This window comes from Amblyraja radiata, chromosome 19 (assembly GCF_010909765.2).
Source record: "Amblyraja radiata isolate CabotCenter1 chromosome 19, sAmbRad1.1.pri, whole genome shotgun sequence".
In the NCBI taxonomy this organism is placed as follows: Eukaryota; Metazoa; Chordata; class Chondrichthyes; order Rajiformes; family Rajidae; genus Amblyraja; species Amblyraja radiata.
Genome location: NC_045974.1, coordinates 29126476 through 29142122, shown reverse-complemented (window position 1 = coordinate 29142122; position 15647 = coordinate 29126476). Strand labels below are relative to the sequence as shown.

Here is a 15647-nt window from a genome sequence, read left to right as displayed (position 1 = left end):
CAATCTGGCATTGCACGCAGCCTAGGCTTCGCCAATAGTACTTCCCAAACCTGCAGGCTCCGTCACCAAAGATAGACACAAAATGCTGGAGTAACTCAGCGGGTCAGGCGGCATCTCTGGAGAAAAGGAATAGGTGACATTTTGGGTCAGAACCCTTCCTCGGACTGAAAGATAGAGAAGTCCAGAACAAAACAGGGCTGGCAACAGATTATCTCAGGAGGGTGGAGTCCATAATGGCCCATTGTTCACAGGGGAAGATGTGTCATTGACAGGGATACAAGGATGTGAACAATGGAACTAGTAGGATGACTAGCATGGGCGAGGGGGGGGGGGGGGAAGAGGGGGGGGGGGGGGAGCCACTTGAAGTTAGAGAAATCAACATTCATACTGCTGCCCCAGGAAGTCTCTGTCACCAAGGTCAAGGACACATGGGAACATCACCAAGTTCCAAGTCACCCCTTCCAAGTCGCATACTATCTTGACTTGGAAAATATATTGTCTTCCTTTATCGTTGCTGGTTCTAAATCATGGGACTCTCTACCCAAGTGAACGACTTCACCAGAAGGATCATCATGTTTTAAGAAAAAAGCTTGCCTCTGCCCTTTCCATAGGCATTTAGGGATTAGCAATAAATGCTGGCATTGCCAGAGATGCCCATATCTGTGAAGATAAATGAATGAAAGCTTGCTTCAGTCACAATGCACCTCCTTTAAGAGGCATGGGCTAGCTTTCCAGTTAGTTAATACTGATTCTAGCCACTCAATACATTGGGCTGCTTGCTGATGAGGTAGGACAAGTGACTACACAGAAGCCTCGCACTGGATATTGAAATATTTATAAAAGGAAGCACCATGAACTTGTTGAATTCATTTTATGCAAGAAGACAAGAAAATAGGAGCAGGAGTAGGCTACCAGGCCCTCAGGTCTGCTCCGTCATTCTGTATGATAACAGCTGATCTATGCTGGCTTCAGTTCCTCTTCTGTACCAATCTACCACAGCTTGCACTTCCTTGATCTTTCAACTATCCATCTATCTCCAATTTATAAGCCTGACGTCCACCACCCTCAGCGCCAGAGAATTCCAGAGATTTACTAAAGACACATGGTCCTTATTTTGCAGCTGACATATTCATAACACTACTACCAGTGGAAAAATCTCAACATCTTCCCCCTTGTGTGGAAAGGAACTGCAGATGCTGATTTACACTGAAGATAGGCACAAGATGCTGAGTAACTCAGCGGGTCAGGCAGTATCTTTGAAGAAAAGGAATGATCTCGACCTGAAATGTTACCTATTCCTTTTCTCCAAAACTGCTGCCTGACCCGCTGAGTTACTCCTACATTCTGTGTCTATCAACATCTACCCTATCAATTCCACACAGGTACTTATACATTGAATTAATTTACCCCTCATTCCTACAGTCATATAGTCATTCAGCATGGAAACAGGCCCTTCAACCCAACTCATCCAAGCTTACCTAGATGGCTATGTGAGCTATGGCTATGTCTCATTTGCCCATATTTGACCCATACCCCTTGTGACAGTACCCCCTCTCTTGGATGCCTTGCTGATCCCTATCACTGGCTGACATTCCAGGAGAGGCCAATCCCCATCAATGGTAACAGCTGGGTCCAGTTAGCTAATTGCTTTGGCCACCTGAATCTTGACGGCCTACTGCCTATAACTCCAGGCATTCTAGCCAGAGGGGGAAAGGAGAGAGGGGGAAAGGAGAGAGGGGGAAAGGAGAGAGGGGGAAAGGAGAGAGGGGGAAAGGAGAGAGGGGGAAAGGAGAGAGGGGGAAAGGAGAGAGGGGAAAGAGAGAGGGGAAGAGAGAGAGGATGTGGGGTGCTTCCCTGCTAGCTGTGAACCCCTGTCACCGATTTGAGGAAGACTGGGACAAACAAGAGATCACTAGCACCACCATGTGGTCAAGACTGGGCTACTGGGAAGAAACCCTAGACAGCCAGAGCCCCTACTTGAGGCTAGGACTGAGTGGCTGGGGAAACCATGAGAAGCCAATGCCTCTTTCTGTCAACAAACAATGAGGGACTGCACCCACACACAGAGGCAAAGACTGATCTATCAGCAAAATCCAGCTTCTTCAAGCCCCAAAGTTGAGCCAGGATAAACCTGAGACTGCCAGCGCTTCCTCTAGAGGCAAGGGTAAACTGTGGGGAGACGCCATCTCCGTCTCCACGCCATCTCCTTTGAGACCAGGACTGAGCTGCTGGGACAAGCCGGTGATCATCCGTGCCACCGCACACACACGCTGATGGTGAGGGACAGCGCCCTCCTGTATTCCTGGACTTTCTACTAATGTAAATAAAATATATCATGTGAGTTCACCCTGCTACCAATGTCATGTTGTCACTGCCGAACCCAGTGTCATCCCTGACGTCACACACCTCTAAACTGTTCCTATTCATATACCTGTCCAAATGCTTGTTAATCAACCTGCCACACCCAATTCCTCTGGCAGCTCATACATGCCACCACCTGTGTGAAAGGTTTGCCCCTCGTGTTCCCTTTAATTTTCCCCCCCCCCCCCCCCCCCCTCTCATCTTAAATTTATGCCATCATATTCATGATTCCCAAACTTGGGGGAAGAAGACTGTGTGCATTCACTCGATTCACTACAAACAATATTTACCCAAACTGCCTGGCCTCTCTTGACAGGACAATCCTCCCTCCCTGGGAATCTACATTATATTTTTGACGGGTACATTTGTAATCACACAGCAGAGAGGGGGAGAGAGAGGGAGAGTGCTGCCCCCAGCAATAGTTTGCTGTATATTAGCATTTATTTGAGTGTCAGGGTATGTACATTGAAAGTGCATGTTTTTAAATTGTCGCCAAAGTTGCCAGAAGCTGAAACTTAAACTCAGTGAATGGAAGACCAGAATAACAAGTCAGAAATTCGCATTTATATATCTTTTTTTTTTGTTGTACTCATCACAAAACACATTCCAATGACTTATTGTGAAATAAAATGATTTGACTTCAGGCAAATGCAATAGGTATTTTATAAATGGAAAGATTCCATAAATGACAGTGAAATACAGAGCAAATTATTTTAATGTTGAATCAGAGAAGATTGCAAGGATTGATACCAGCAGAACATCCTTCTATTCTTTGAATCTTTGAAGCATTATAACAGATAGAAGGCACGCTGGTTTAACATCAAAGTGTGGCATCTCTAAAAATGCACTATACCTTCAGTAATGGACAACAAGTTACATGACCCATCACAAAGTAGTTTAAACCACAATCCACAATTTGGAAGAAATAATACTAAAAACAATAGATATGGTTGGGATTGATCATGGTTCCTGGGTCCTCAATAGGTTTACTCAGCACCTTCTCAGTATTATAGTGACTGTATTTGCAGAAGGACCCCGTTACCTGTACAGGAGTTTGGTATATCCTAATGTAATGAAACACAATACAAGTCTTGGATTCTCCCTCGGTTTCTCGGTTATTCATTAGCATGAGCGAGGAATATAATACAACCTCAACATTTGCAAACTTTCAGTATTATTGTCCAAGTAATTTGCTCATATAACAATATTCGTTCATGGTCTTTCAGCATTAGGGACAAGAAAACTGGGATAGCCTCTATTAATTTTTACACCAGCTTAAGTCCCAAATATTTCACACAGGAGTAAAATGGGAATCTTTAATATCTATTTTTCTCAGAGAAAAACTGAGGCAGAGAAAAAATATATCTAACAAATTACACTTGATCAGTGCTTGCCTTTGGCAGTTGGCAGCTTTGCAACCTTGTAAAATGTGGCAAACCCTTAATTAAAATATCCAGGAATTCTAAGGATCCACAGTAATACTGGCAACTGAGAGAGGAGCAGATAGCACAATCCGAATTCATTAACAATCCCTGGTATGACGATGTCATCAGTAGCTTGTTCTTATTTTTAAGAAAATGCTCTTTTACAGAAACTGTTTTTGGCAACATAAATTTTTTTTTTTGCACTAGTGAAAAAGGCCACAATGCAGCTATCCTTCATTTTGGCAACACACTTTGATCTCAGCTTATGAGTATTATACTGAGATACCACTAGTTCCACTACATCTCTTGAATCACTGTATGAAAATTCCATGACTGTGTCCATGACGCCCATCAATCATCGAGTCATGCTTGTTCCATGTTATCCAACTTTCTCATCAACTCACTGCTCACTAGGGGCAATTTCCAGAGGACAATTAACTGACAAACCCTCATGTCTTTGGGATATGGGAGGCAACCAGATCACTTGGAGGAAACGGACACAGATAGAATATGCAAACTCCACACAGACAGCACCTGAGGACAGGATGCAGCCCAGATCTCTAGCGCTCTGATGCAGCAGCTCTACCAGCTGCACCACAGTGCTGTGATTTATATTCTACAAGGTTTTCCATGGTGCCAGTGGGAATAAAGTGGTTCCCGTTATTGCAAATATATTGCATTAAAGCCCAATTCCTTTCTTGGAATTATTGAACAGACATTCTTCTCACCTTCCACCCTACCAGCCATCACATGCAACAAATAATCCTCTGACATGTTCACCACCTCCAATGCGATCCCACCACTGGCCACATCTTCCCATCTCCTCCCCTTTCGGCTTTCCGCAGAGACCGCTCCCTCCGTAACTCCCTGGTCAATTCGTCCCTTCCCACCCAAACTTCCCCCTCTCCTGGCACTTACCCTTGCATCCGCAGGAAATGCTACACTTGTCGCTTTATCTCCCCCTTGACTCTATCCAAGGACCCAAGCAGTCTTTCCAGGTGCGGCAGAGGTTCACCTGCACCTCCTCCAACCTCATCTATTGCATCCGCTGCTCTAGATGTCAGTTGCTCTACATCGGTGAGACCAAGCGTAGGCTTGGCGATCGCTTCGCCCAACACCTCCGCTCGGTTTGTAATAACCAACCTGATCTCCCGATGGCTCAGCAGTTCAACTCCCCCTCCCATTCCGAATCCGACCTTTCTGTCCTGGGCCTCCTCCATGGCCAGAGTGAGTCCCGCTGTAAATTGGAGGAGCAGCACCTCAGATTTCGTTTGGGTAGTTTACACCCCAGCGGTATGAACATTGACTTCTCTAATTTCAGGTAGTCCTTGCTTTCTCCATCTTTCCCCTCTCCTTCCCAGCTCACCCACAGCCCACTGTCTCCGCCTCTTCCTTTCTTCTTCCCGTCCCCCCCATCCTTACATCAGTCTGAAGAAGGGTCTCGACCCGAAACGTCGCCTATTTCTTTCGGTCCACAGATGCTGCCTCACCCGCTGAGTTTCTCCAGCATTTTTGTCTTCCTTCTCTTTAAGATGCTTTAAGATGTTTTAATCAAATGTTCCCACATTCACCTAATACTTCTTGAGTGGCTCAGCATCAACATTTGTTTGATGCTGCTCCTCTTAACTGCCCTTCGACTTTGCTGAGTTAAAGGTGATATATTATTAAAATCAGCTTGATTTTTGCAATATTCCATGCACTATTAATCAACCAAAACCAACGGTGGCTTATTCATAAAATGTGGAGGAAACCCGGGGTTCAAATTCAGGCCTGCCCCATTCACTGCACCATAAAACATCTGCTATTGAACGTTGAACATAGAACAGTCCAGCACAGGAACAGCCTCTTCTGCCCACAATGTCCATGCCAAACACGATACCAAGTTAAACTAATCCCTTCTGCCTGCATTAGATCCATATCCCTCCATTCATGTGCCTATCCAAAAGCTTCTTAAACGCCCCAATCATATCTGCTTCCATCACCACCCCTGGCTGTGCGTTCCAGTCACCCACCACCCTCTGTGTATTAAACTTGCCCTGCATTCCCTTTAAACCGCCCCACTCTGATCTTAAAGCTATACCCTCTGGCATTTATCATTTTCACCCTGCGAGAAAGAATATGACTGTCTACCCTACCTATGCCTCTCAGAATTTTATAAACATCTATCATGTCTGCTTGATAACATTAAAACATTTGATGTCTGAGTTGTACTTGATATGGGTTGGATGGAAATATGGAAATAGGCCTCAGGAAGAGTTGACTATAGTGGGAGAAGGTTTATGTGAATGGTCAAATGGTAGGCGGTGGGCGGCGCGACTCTCGTCAGCAGCGGCCTCTGCAGTCCGTCTGTGTTTTATTATTTTTTGTCTCGTTTTTATGTAGTTTTTGTTATTTTTTTTGTGGGGGTATGTGTGTGGGGGGGTGGGGGTGGTGTGGGGGGGAGGGGGTAACTTTAAAATCTTTCCCCTGCACGGGAGACCCGACCTTTTCTTTGTCGAGTCTCCGTTGTCGTTGGGGCTGCAACGTGGAGCGGCCTCCAACAGGAACGACCTGGGGTTCCAGCTGCGGAGCTGCCGACTACTCAACGTCACGGGGCTGGCCGAGTCTGGAGCGGGTGGAGCTGTGGTGGAGCGCTGCTGCCACCCGACCTCCGGAGTTTCGGAGGCTGCAACTGCGGGTTTGGCGGACGGCGGCACCGGGAGCCCGCGGGTCCCTGCTGGGTGACCGCTTTTCGGGGCTTCCGCAACGGCGACTTCTCCCGCCCGAGTTGCGGGGTTGAAGATTACCTGAGCGGGGCCTTACACCATCGCCCCGCGCAGCTTGGAATGGCCGCGGGACTCTGCGAGCGCACGCCGGGGGCTCTAACACCAAGACCCGGTGCGCGACCTTGCATCACCCGGCTTTAATGGCCGCGTGGCTTTAATGGCCGCGGGACAATCGCCATCGCCAGCCGGGGGCTTTGACTTTGACTCTGACTCTGACATGGGGGGGAGAGTGCAGTGGAGAGATAAGTTTTTTTTGCCTTCCATCACAACGATGTGATGGATGTTTGTGTAAACTGTGTTGTGTCTCGGGTCTTTTTGTTTTGTAATGTATGGCTGCAGAAACAACATTTCCTTTGGACCTCAAGGGGTCCAAATGACAATAAATTGAATTGTATTGTATTGTATTGTATTGTATTGTATTGTATTGTATTGTATAAAACCACTACAGATCAGTTGGGCCTAATAACTCATCTCTGCACCATTTTTTGTGCAACCGATGAAAATCACAGCAGTGAAAGCAACGTGTTGTTTAATTCAGTCAGCTAATAAATATTTAATGTGCATATATCAGCAAGGACATGAAGATGAATTTTTATTATATTTTATTAATGTAAAACCATTGGCTCTACATGACCTACTTTGCTCCATTAACAAAGCGAGTACATTGGGTGGGGGAGGTGGGGATTTAGTAATTTCCAGTTCTTTTGGGTCACGGCTTCTCAATTAATCTCAATGCCTCAGCAACATTCATGCAACCTTTTTACATCAACCCTACAGCAAATTGTATGTAACAGCGTTCTAAAAGCCACAAACATGTGTTTACCCCACCATGGAAGAACTGGTATCCAAACTATAGCATAATTGCAGCATGGAAGCTCAAAATATATTTTAGAAGGTATTCATTAGTACAAATTCATCATCTGGCTCTTGAAGTGCAACACAGAAAATTGGCATCAATTATTAATTTGTATTTTAAGAAAATGTTCTTTTTTTTTTGGATAAAGAATTCATCGCCGACATGACAAATAGCCGGACTTCAATAAAATCCAGGAGGTTTCAGACAGCTTTCCAGCTTAGTGTCCCAATTGCAAGGAGCAATTGGACATGATGGATTACAGGACTGTTTTACCTGTCTGCCAAATGTATTTCAGTTCGAGCTGGGGAAGATAAAACTGGAAAAAACACTGCTCTCGCACAGCAATTTTTAATCAATGGCTGTAATCCAAGGAAAAGACTGTGCTTCGTTGAATTTTTGCCAAATTACAATGAGTGGAAATCAAAGTGAAATCCCTCTGAATCTGTTCTGCTATCCAATTAGATTGTGGTTAATCTCATACCTCCATCTGATTCATCTACCTTCCTTCCAGAATAACTGTTAGCTTTTTCCAATAAAGATATATTGATCCCTGAAATAAAAATGAGCCGTGGTGGTGTCCATGTAATTTTGGAGGAATAATGGTACATTTCAGCTTCTGATTTTTATGAAGAAGTGCTTCCTTAATTTGTTCCTGAACAGCCTCATTATATAGTACTGGTGAAATGTAATGGACTTTGATCAGTGACTTTATTTTTCTCTGTACAGATGCTTCCTGTGCTGTGAAGGTTCACAATACTTCCTAATTAATTTACTGTAATGCCACCTTGTTCTGGACTCTCCACCAGAGGTTGCAATCTCTGTTGCAACTTTCTCAACAAAAGACAATAAAAGCTACGTTTAGCATCCCATCTATTCACATCTTAATCTAGGTTATTGTTTTACTAAACTCTGCACTTTCTTGTGGTTTAGTGCCTTAAAGTAAGCAAGTTGTACACAGATAATGTGCTGGAGTAACTCAGCGGGTCAGGCAGCTTCTCTGGAGAAAAAGGATGGTGACGTTTTGGAGCGCGACCTTTCTTTCCAAACACCACCCATCCTTTTTCCCCAGAGATGCTGCCTGACCCACTGAGTTATTCCAGCAATTTGTGTCTATCTTTGGTATGAACCGGCATCTGCAGTCCCTTGTTTCTCCAAGGTGTACTCAGTACTTAATTTAAAAATAAATTGGATAGTTATATGGATGGGAAAGGAATGGAGGGTTATGGTCTGAGCGCAGGTATATGGGACTAGGGGAGACTATGTGTTCGGCACGGACTAGAGGGGTCGAGATGGCCTGTTTCCGTGCTGTAATTGTTATATGGTTATATGGTTACTTCAGCAGTGCCTGAATCTTTGGCTGTTTCTCAATCAAGCACCATTCCTTCCCAAAGAGAGACAGAAAGTGTTGGAGTAACTCTGTGGATCTGGCAGCATCTCTGGGGAAAAGGGATGGGTGACATTTCGGAACAAATGTCCCACCGAAAATGTCACCCATCCTTTTTCTCCAGAGATGCTGCCTGACCCACTGAGTTACTCCAGCACTTTGTGTCTCTCTTTGGTTTAATCCAGCATCTGCAGTTCTTTGTTTCTACATTCTCTCATTTCTTCCCAACTGACATGAAATACATATCATGAAAAACACAGACCCTTTGCACATTTGTGACATCTTACTTTTATTTTACCAACGTTACCTTGTCCTCAACTAATTATTACAGAATATCACAAGGTTATATTTAATTCTATAGGCTCTCATTTTTTAATCAATTCCACAGAGCCTTATCAAAAACGTTCTGGAAGTTTTTATAGTTCATCCCATTTTGTGGCAGTTTAATAATTTCTCATCCCATCAAAGCATTCTTTCTCAAACTTTAGATCTTCATTACTCTCCCATCTCCCTTATAAATCAAATATGAAATTCAACCACATTGTGGTCATTGTTTCCGTATAGATTAATTCCCTTAGAAGATTTAAAGATATTGAACTATAGAAATCATGCTCATTAATAAATTCTACCTAGTACACAGATAGCCTCAAACGTCCAGCTGAATGCAAGTAATATGTCTCATTAATCTGTGGTGTTATCCATGTTAAAACTTGCAATAAACGTTATATACTAATCCTTCTTAAACCTGATTTAGTTCAGTTTAGTTTAGTGATACAGTGCGGAAACAGTCCACGCCGACCAACAATCCCTGTACACTAGCATTATCCTATGCACTAGGAACAATTTACAATTTTTACTGAAGCCAATTAACCTACAAGCCTGTACATAATTGGAATGTGGACAGAAACCAGAGCACCCAGAGAAAACCCACACGGTCGCAGGGGAGAATGTACAACTCTGTACATACAGCGCCCGTAGTCAGGATCAAACCAGATTCACCAGTGCTCATAAGGCGGCAACTCTACCGTTGTGCTACCATGCCATGTGATGTTGCAATCTCAGTTTTTATCCTGTATTAGTATTAAACTATGACTTCATAGCATTATGCTTAAAAACAGACTATTTACTTCAACCCTTCTGTGTGCCATTTAAAAGAATGAGTACAAAACAACACTCAAGTCTATAATCAAACAGAAAGCTGTGAGATGGGGCTCCTTTATTCTGCTGAAAGCAACCATCAAATTCAAATTCAGAAAATTAGAAAATGTAAACAATCATGACCTCAACCCACATCTGACATTGTGTTCCTTCTTTTCACATGACAGCCATGACCAAACTATTCTAGTGACACTAGGAACTGCAGATGCTAAAATGTTGAGCAAAACACAAAGCGCCAGTGAAACTCAGCATGTCAGGCAGCGTCTGTAGAGAGAATGGGGAGGTAACTTTTCCAGCCGGAACCCCGTCGCCTGTCCATTCTCTCCGCAGATGCTGCATGGCCCGCAGAGTTCCTCCACCACTTTGTGTTTTGACCATGCTATTCTCGGTCATCTTCTATAGATCAAGCAATGAATAATGCATTTACCAATCCAGTTTATTGAGTAGTAGAAGCTCCTGGAATGTTATCCCATTTGAAGCATTCGTAATATGTGTCATATTTAAACTTTTAAATAATGTCTGTGTTGGTGTTGCACTATTTTGTGCATATGAGTGGATATTATATTAATGTTGCATATCGATTGCAGTTAATGACAGGCTCAACCATACAACTGCAGGTGAATGAAATAATTCAGATCATAAAAAATGACTGGCGATGTGCTTACTCCCCACTGATCTTTATTATTGGGATGGTAATAACCTGCAGATTCCCCTTTTTATTTTCACACAGGCCTCATAAGCAGTACTGCTCAGTGAGGTAGATTTATTTTCTTTGAGATACATTGCAGAAACAGAAACCAAATCACCCAGTGATCTCCAAGGATAATGTTAAAGACCACTGCTGCTTTCACTGTAGAGGTCAATGCCAAACTATATGCGGACAGAATCCTCTATGTTTTCCTGATGTTCACCAGCATCAGTACAATCTAATAATGAATTTTCTGTGTACTGAGCAAAGTAGATTATCATATCTCCATGATGACCTTTTGCCCCAGTTTCTATTCCACGGTATTGCTACTCATTAAATGCCTCACAGGATTTCTCCACTTCTGTGTAACAATATTCTTTCCCAAATGCTAAGTTGTTAGTCAGCTGTGCGTAGGGTTCCACAATGAAACGTACAGAACAGCTTTAAATTCGTTCAGAAGTTAAGCTCATGCACAAACGATAGGATGTTGTATTCATGACTCTGAGTTCCAGCTATTCTTTATTTACATAATTGACTCACGCAACCTCTTTGTGTCTGTACTATTTATAAATCCAGGTTCTGCTTTCGGCAAGGACCGTTCCCTCCTCAACTCCCTGGTCAACTCGTCCCTTCCCACCCGAACCACCCCCTCCCCAGGTACTTTCCCCTGCAACCGCAGGAGATGTCCCTATACCTCGCCCCTCGACTCCGTCCAAGGAATTCAACAGTGTTTTCAGGTGAGGCAGAGATTCACTTGCACCTCCTCCAATCTCATCTATTGTATCCGCTGTTCCAGGTGTGGACTTGTATATCGGCGAGACCAAGCGCTGATTGTTTTGCTGAACACCTCCGCTCGGTCCGCCTAAACCTACCTGATCTTCCCACACTGACCTTTCTGTCCTGGATCTCCTCCATTGTCAGAGTGAAGCCCGTGCAAGTTGGAGGAGCAGCACCGCTTATTTCACTTGGGTAGATTACACCCCAGCGGTATGAACATTGACTTCTCTAACTTCAAGTAGCCCTTGCTTTCCCTCTCTCTCCATCCCCTCCCCCTTCCCAGTTCTCCCACCAGTCTTACTGTCTCCGACTACATTTTATCTCTGTACCACCCACTCCCCTGACATCAGTCTGCAGAAGGATCTGGACCCGAAACGTCACCCATTCCTTCTCTCCAGAGATGCTGCTGTCCCGCTGAGTTACTCCAGCAGTTTGTGACTACCTATCCATTGAGCAACTGATCAACTCCTTGCAGTTTGTTGGAAATTCTTAATTTTAATGATTTGATTTGTACAATATTACTTTTGTCTATCTTTGGGATTGCTAATAAAACCTTATCTACCCCGATTTCCCCTTCCACATCTTTTCACATGTGCCCTTTATCAAGACGGCTGACTTTTGGAAGTAGCTTTAAGTCCATCCATTGAGGGTCGAGACCACATCACGAGCCCAACATTTTCTTGCTATTTATTTAAACGGATGGAAAATTGTAAAGCCATTAAATGAATCATAAGGTGAGTCTTTCATTATGTATAGTTACTGTGAGAAACTTTACATAGTCTGGCATTTGAGTCATTGTTTGTTCTCTAGTTCCTCTTACCCCAGTAATTACCTGTTGTAGCAGGTCCAAAAGTGATTTACAGAAATGTTTCTGAATAAAATTTGACAATGGGTAAAAGAAGAAACTATTAGATAAGATGAACATGTGTTGACTAAGGAAATACAAAGAACTGCAGATGCTACTTTACAAGTGCTAGAGTAACTCTGTGATTAAGTGCTAGAGTAATTCTGCAGATTGGGCAGCATCTATAGAGAACAGGAATCGGTGACGTTTCGGTTAGGGACCCTTCTTTAGACTGACAAGATTTTCCATGTTGACGAAGAGAGCCGTAGGGAAGAGAAGGAGGTGGAAATGTTTGGGGTTTGTTTCCAGACTTTGGCAGTGGTGGGTGAAATGTAATAGGTGATGCACAAAATGACAGAGTTGGAAGAGAAGAGTTCACCTGGAATTCTAGAGATTAGGTAAAGGCTCTCAAAACAAGCCTTTGCTGAACCATGAGCCAATTAAGTCATTCATTACAGGAATTAAACACACTCTTCAGCTTGAGACTAGACACAAGAATTAGCTCAACCTCATGCTGCTCCCTTCCTTCATCTTGGTTCCACCAAGATGCAGTACAGAACGCCACAGGAGATCCTTTTTCCCTGTGGCTATCAAACTGTACAACTCCACCCCCTTCTGTCATGGGGTAGACTGACTCCCCGTCTACACCCCCCCCCCTCCCCAATCTTTGCACATCCCAGATCATTACCACTCGTCACTTTAATTTCATGTTTCATGGATCTTGTTGTGTTTTGTTTCTATTTGCAGATCAATTTCCCTCCTGGGACAAATAAAGTTCTATCGTATCAAACAACATATCAACTCCCTTCAGTAACTCTCCCCTATCACTGGAAAACTATCACCAAAGTGGGCTTTGGAAAGACATTGTGTATCATTCATGGCACATCAAAACAGCAAACCACAGAGCCATATTCAAAATAATTACAATATGAAACAGAATCCCAGTCAATTACTTAATGCAGATCTGACTATTATAACAGCTGAACATTTAACACAGGCACAATGTTACAGGCACAAAGAACAGCAGATGCTGGTTAACAAAAAAAACCACAAAGTGCTGGAGTAACGCAGCAGGTCAAGCAGCACCCCTGGAAGACATGGATAGGTGACGTTTCAGGTTGGGATCTTTCTTCAGACTGTCCTGAAACATCACTTACTCATGTTCTCCAGAGATGCAGCCGAACCTGCTGGATTACTCCAGCACTTTATGTTGTTTTTTTTAAATCAGCATCTGCTGTTCCTTGTATGCATTAAATATAACAACCAGAATTGATGCAGTTTAAGGAGATTAGTTTAGAGATACAACGTGGAAACAGCCCCTTCGTCCCAAAGAGTGCACACTGACCAGCAATCACCTGGTGCACTAGCACTGTCCTACACACCAAGAACAATTTATAATTTTACTAAAGCCAATTAACCCTCAAACCAGTAGGTCTTTGGAGTGTCGGAGAAAACCCACATGGTCACAGGGAGAACGTGCAAACTCTGTACAGACAGCACCAATAGCCAGGATCAAACCTAGGTCTCTGGCACTGTAAGGCAGCAGCCACTGTGCCACCCCAGTTACAGTATGTCACAATGATTTACTTCTAGAATAAAGCTAATTGTAACAAACTTAAAACCCATTCATTTTGTATTATGTCAGATCTTATAAACTTTCAACAGCTTCCTCCAAACTTTTTCACTCTTGCCCCTTCCAAAACATTATTGTAAAATCTAAGTGCAGACTTTAATGGATCAAATGCTTATTTAGGAAAGACATCAAAGACAGACCAGCCATAAAAAAACAAATGGAATTATATCGACCTGGTACTTTAACTCTAGTTCTCCCTCCAAATGTCTGACTGAAGCAATTCCATAATTTTCTTTTATTTAAAAACCTCCAGCTTCTCAACATTTTTCAGCCTCTCACAATATGAAATAAGGATTAAGGTATTAAAAATGTGGTAGAATGTTAAAATATTATAAGAAAAATTAATATCATGGTATTTTGAAATAATTATTCTGAAGGATTAAAGTCTACACACACATGAACATAATTTATCCTGGTCAGAAAGAGTCACAGTTACCTCGCACAGAAACAGGCCCTTTTTTGGCCCAACATCCATGCCAACCAAGATGCCTATCTAAGCTAATCTAATTTGCTGTGTTTGGCCCATATCCCTGAATCCGCCAAGTACCTTCCTATACGTGTGCCTATCCATATGTTTTTTTAAATCTTGTTTCTAAACCTGTCTCTACCATCTACTCTGGCAATTCGTTCTATATACATTCCATCCTCTGTGTGAAAACTAGCCCCTCCAATCCACTTTAAATATTTCCCCTCTCACCTTAAACCTGTGCCTCTGGAGTCAGGGAAAAAGACTGTGACAGTCCCACTCATAATTGGATAAATCTCTATTAGTTATATCGAATAGTATAAAGTTCTATTGTATCGCAAGGTTCATCCCTCAGCCTCCTTCGTGATGGGTTAAACACACAGCCAATCCAATTTCTTCATATATCGTGAGCCCTCCAGTCCAGGCAACATCTCGGTTCCTTATCCTGATTCTTTGCTGTTATAACTTTGCTTAAACATTCAAAAAGGCGTAACATTTTTAATGGTAGAATAGCTTGTTCAAGGATGAAGTTAATGCCAAATCAGTGTTAAAATTGCCTCAGTGGAGATAACGGCAGCTCACCATGTTAAGGAGCACTGACAGTGACTTCTGGATATCCATGTGAAATTGCACATGTATGAACATGAGAAGTGCTGTCAGTTTTATAAAGCTGTGACTGTAAATGTGAACAGTTCATTATCATTCAAATTGCAAATTCAAAGTCAATTCTGTAGTAACACATTAGCTATTCAACTTCTCACTTAGGCATGAAATGGTTTGATTTCCATTTGCAGAAACATGAATGGGAATGAAAATCACATTGTTTCCATCAAAGGAACCCAATATGCAGCACTATTTTATCTTTCAACTTCAAGGTTAAAATGCGTCCCTATACGTATAACATTCAGCTTATAATGCATCTGCAAATGTAAAATTTGCACATGGGACATAAATTATATTATTTGCATCTACATAGGAGCATAAATGCCTGGAAAATTGGGAAAAAAACTGCTGATGTTGAAAAGCTGAAATGTAAAATTGAAAATGCTGTAAACAGCAGACCAGGCAGCACCCAGAGAAAAAAAGAGTTAACATTGCAAGTTGAAATATATACAAAGGTAGGAACTTGCAAATCTGTTTGCTAAAGATTCTAGATTTTGAAACAGTCGATGCGTAACAAAGAGCAGTAGAATTTTGTTAGATAAGGTATAAATTGTACAATGTAGGTAGCAAAGGACACCAAAAGATATTGTTGTAACGCAAATCAGCTGGGATCTAATTAAATGGCAGA

The 15647-nt window shown here is 42.7% G+C and overlaps 1 protein-coding gene across 1 annotated transcript in view; it reads right to left on the bottom strand.

The window, feature by feature from the left end:
• nell2 (neural EGFL like 2) overlaps positions 1-15647 on the bottom strand; it is a 257810-nt gene that overhangs the window by 141902 nt on the left and 100261 nt on the right. The window lies entirely within an intron of this gene.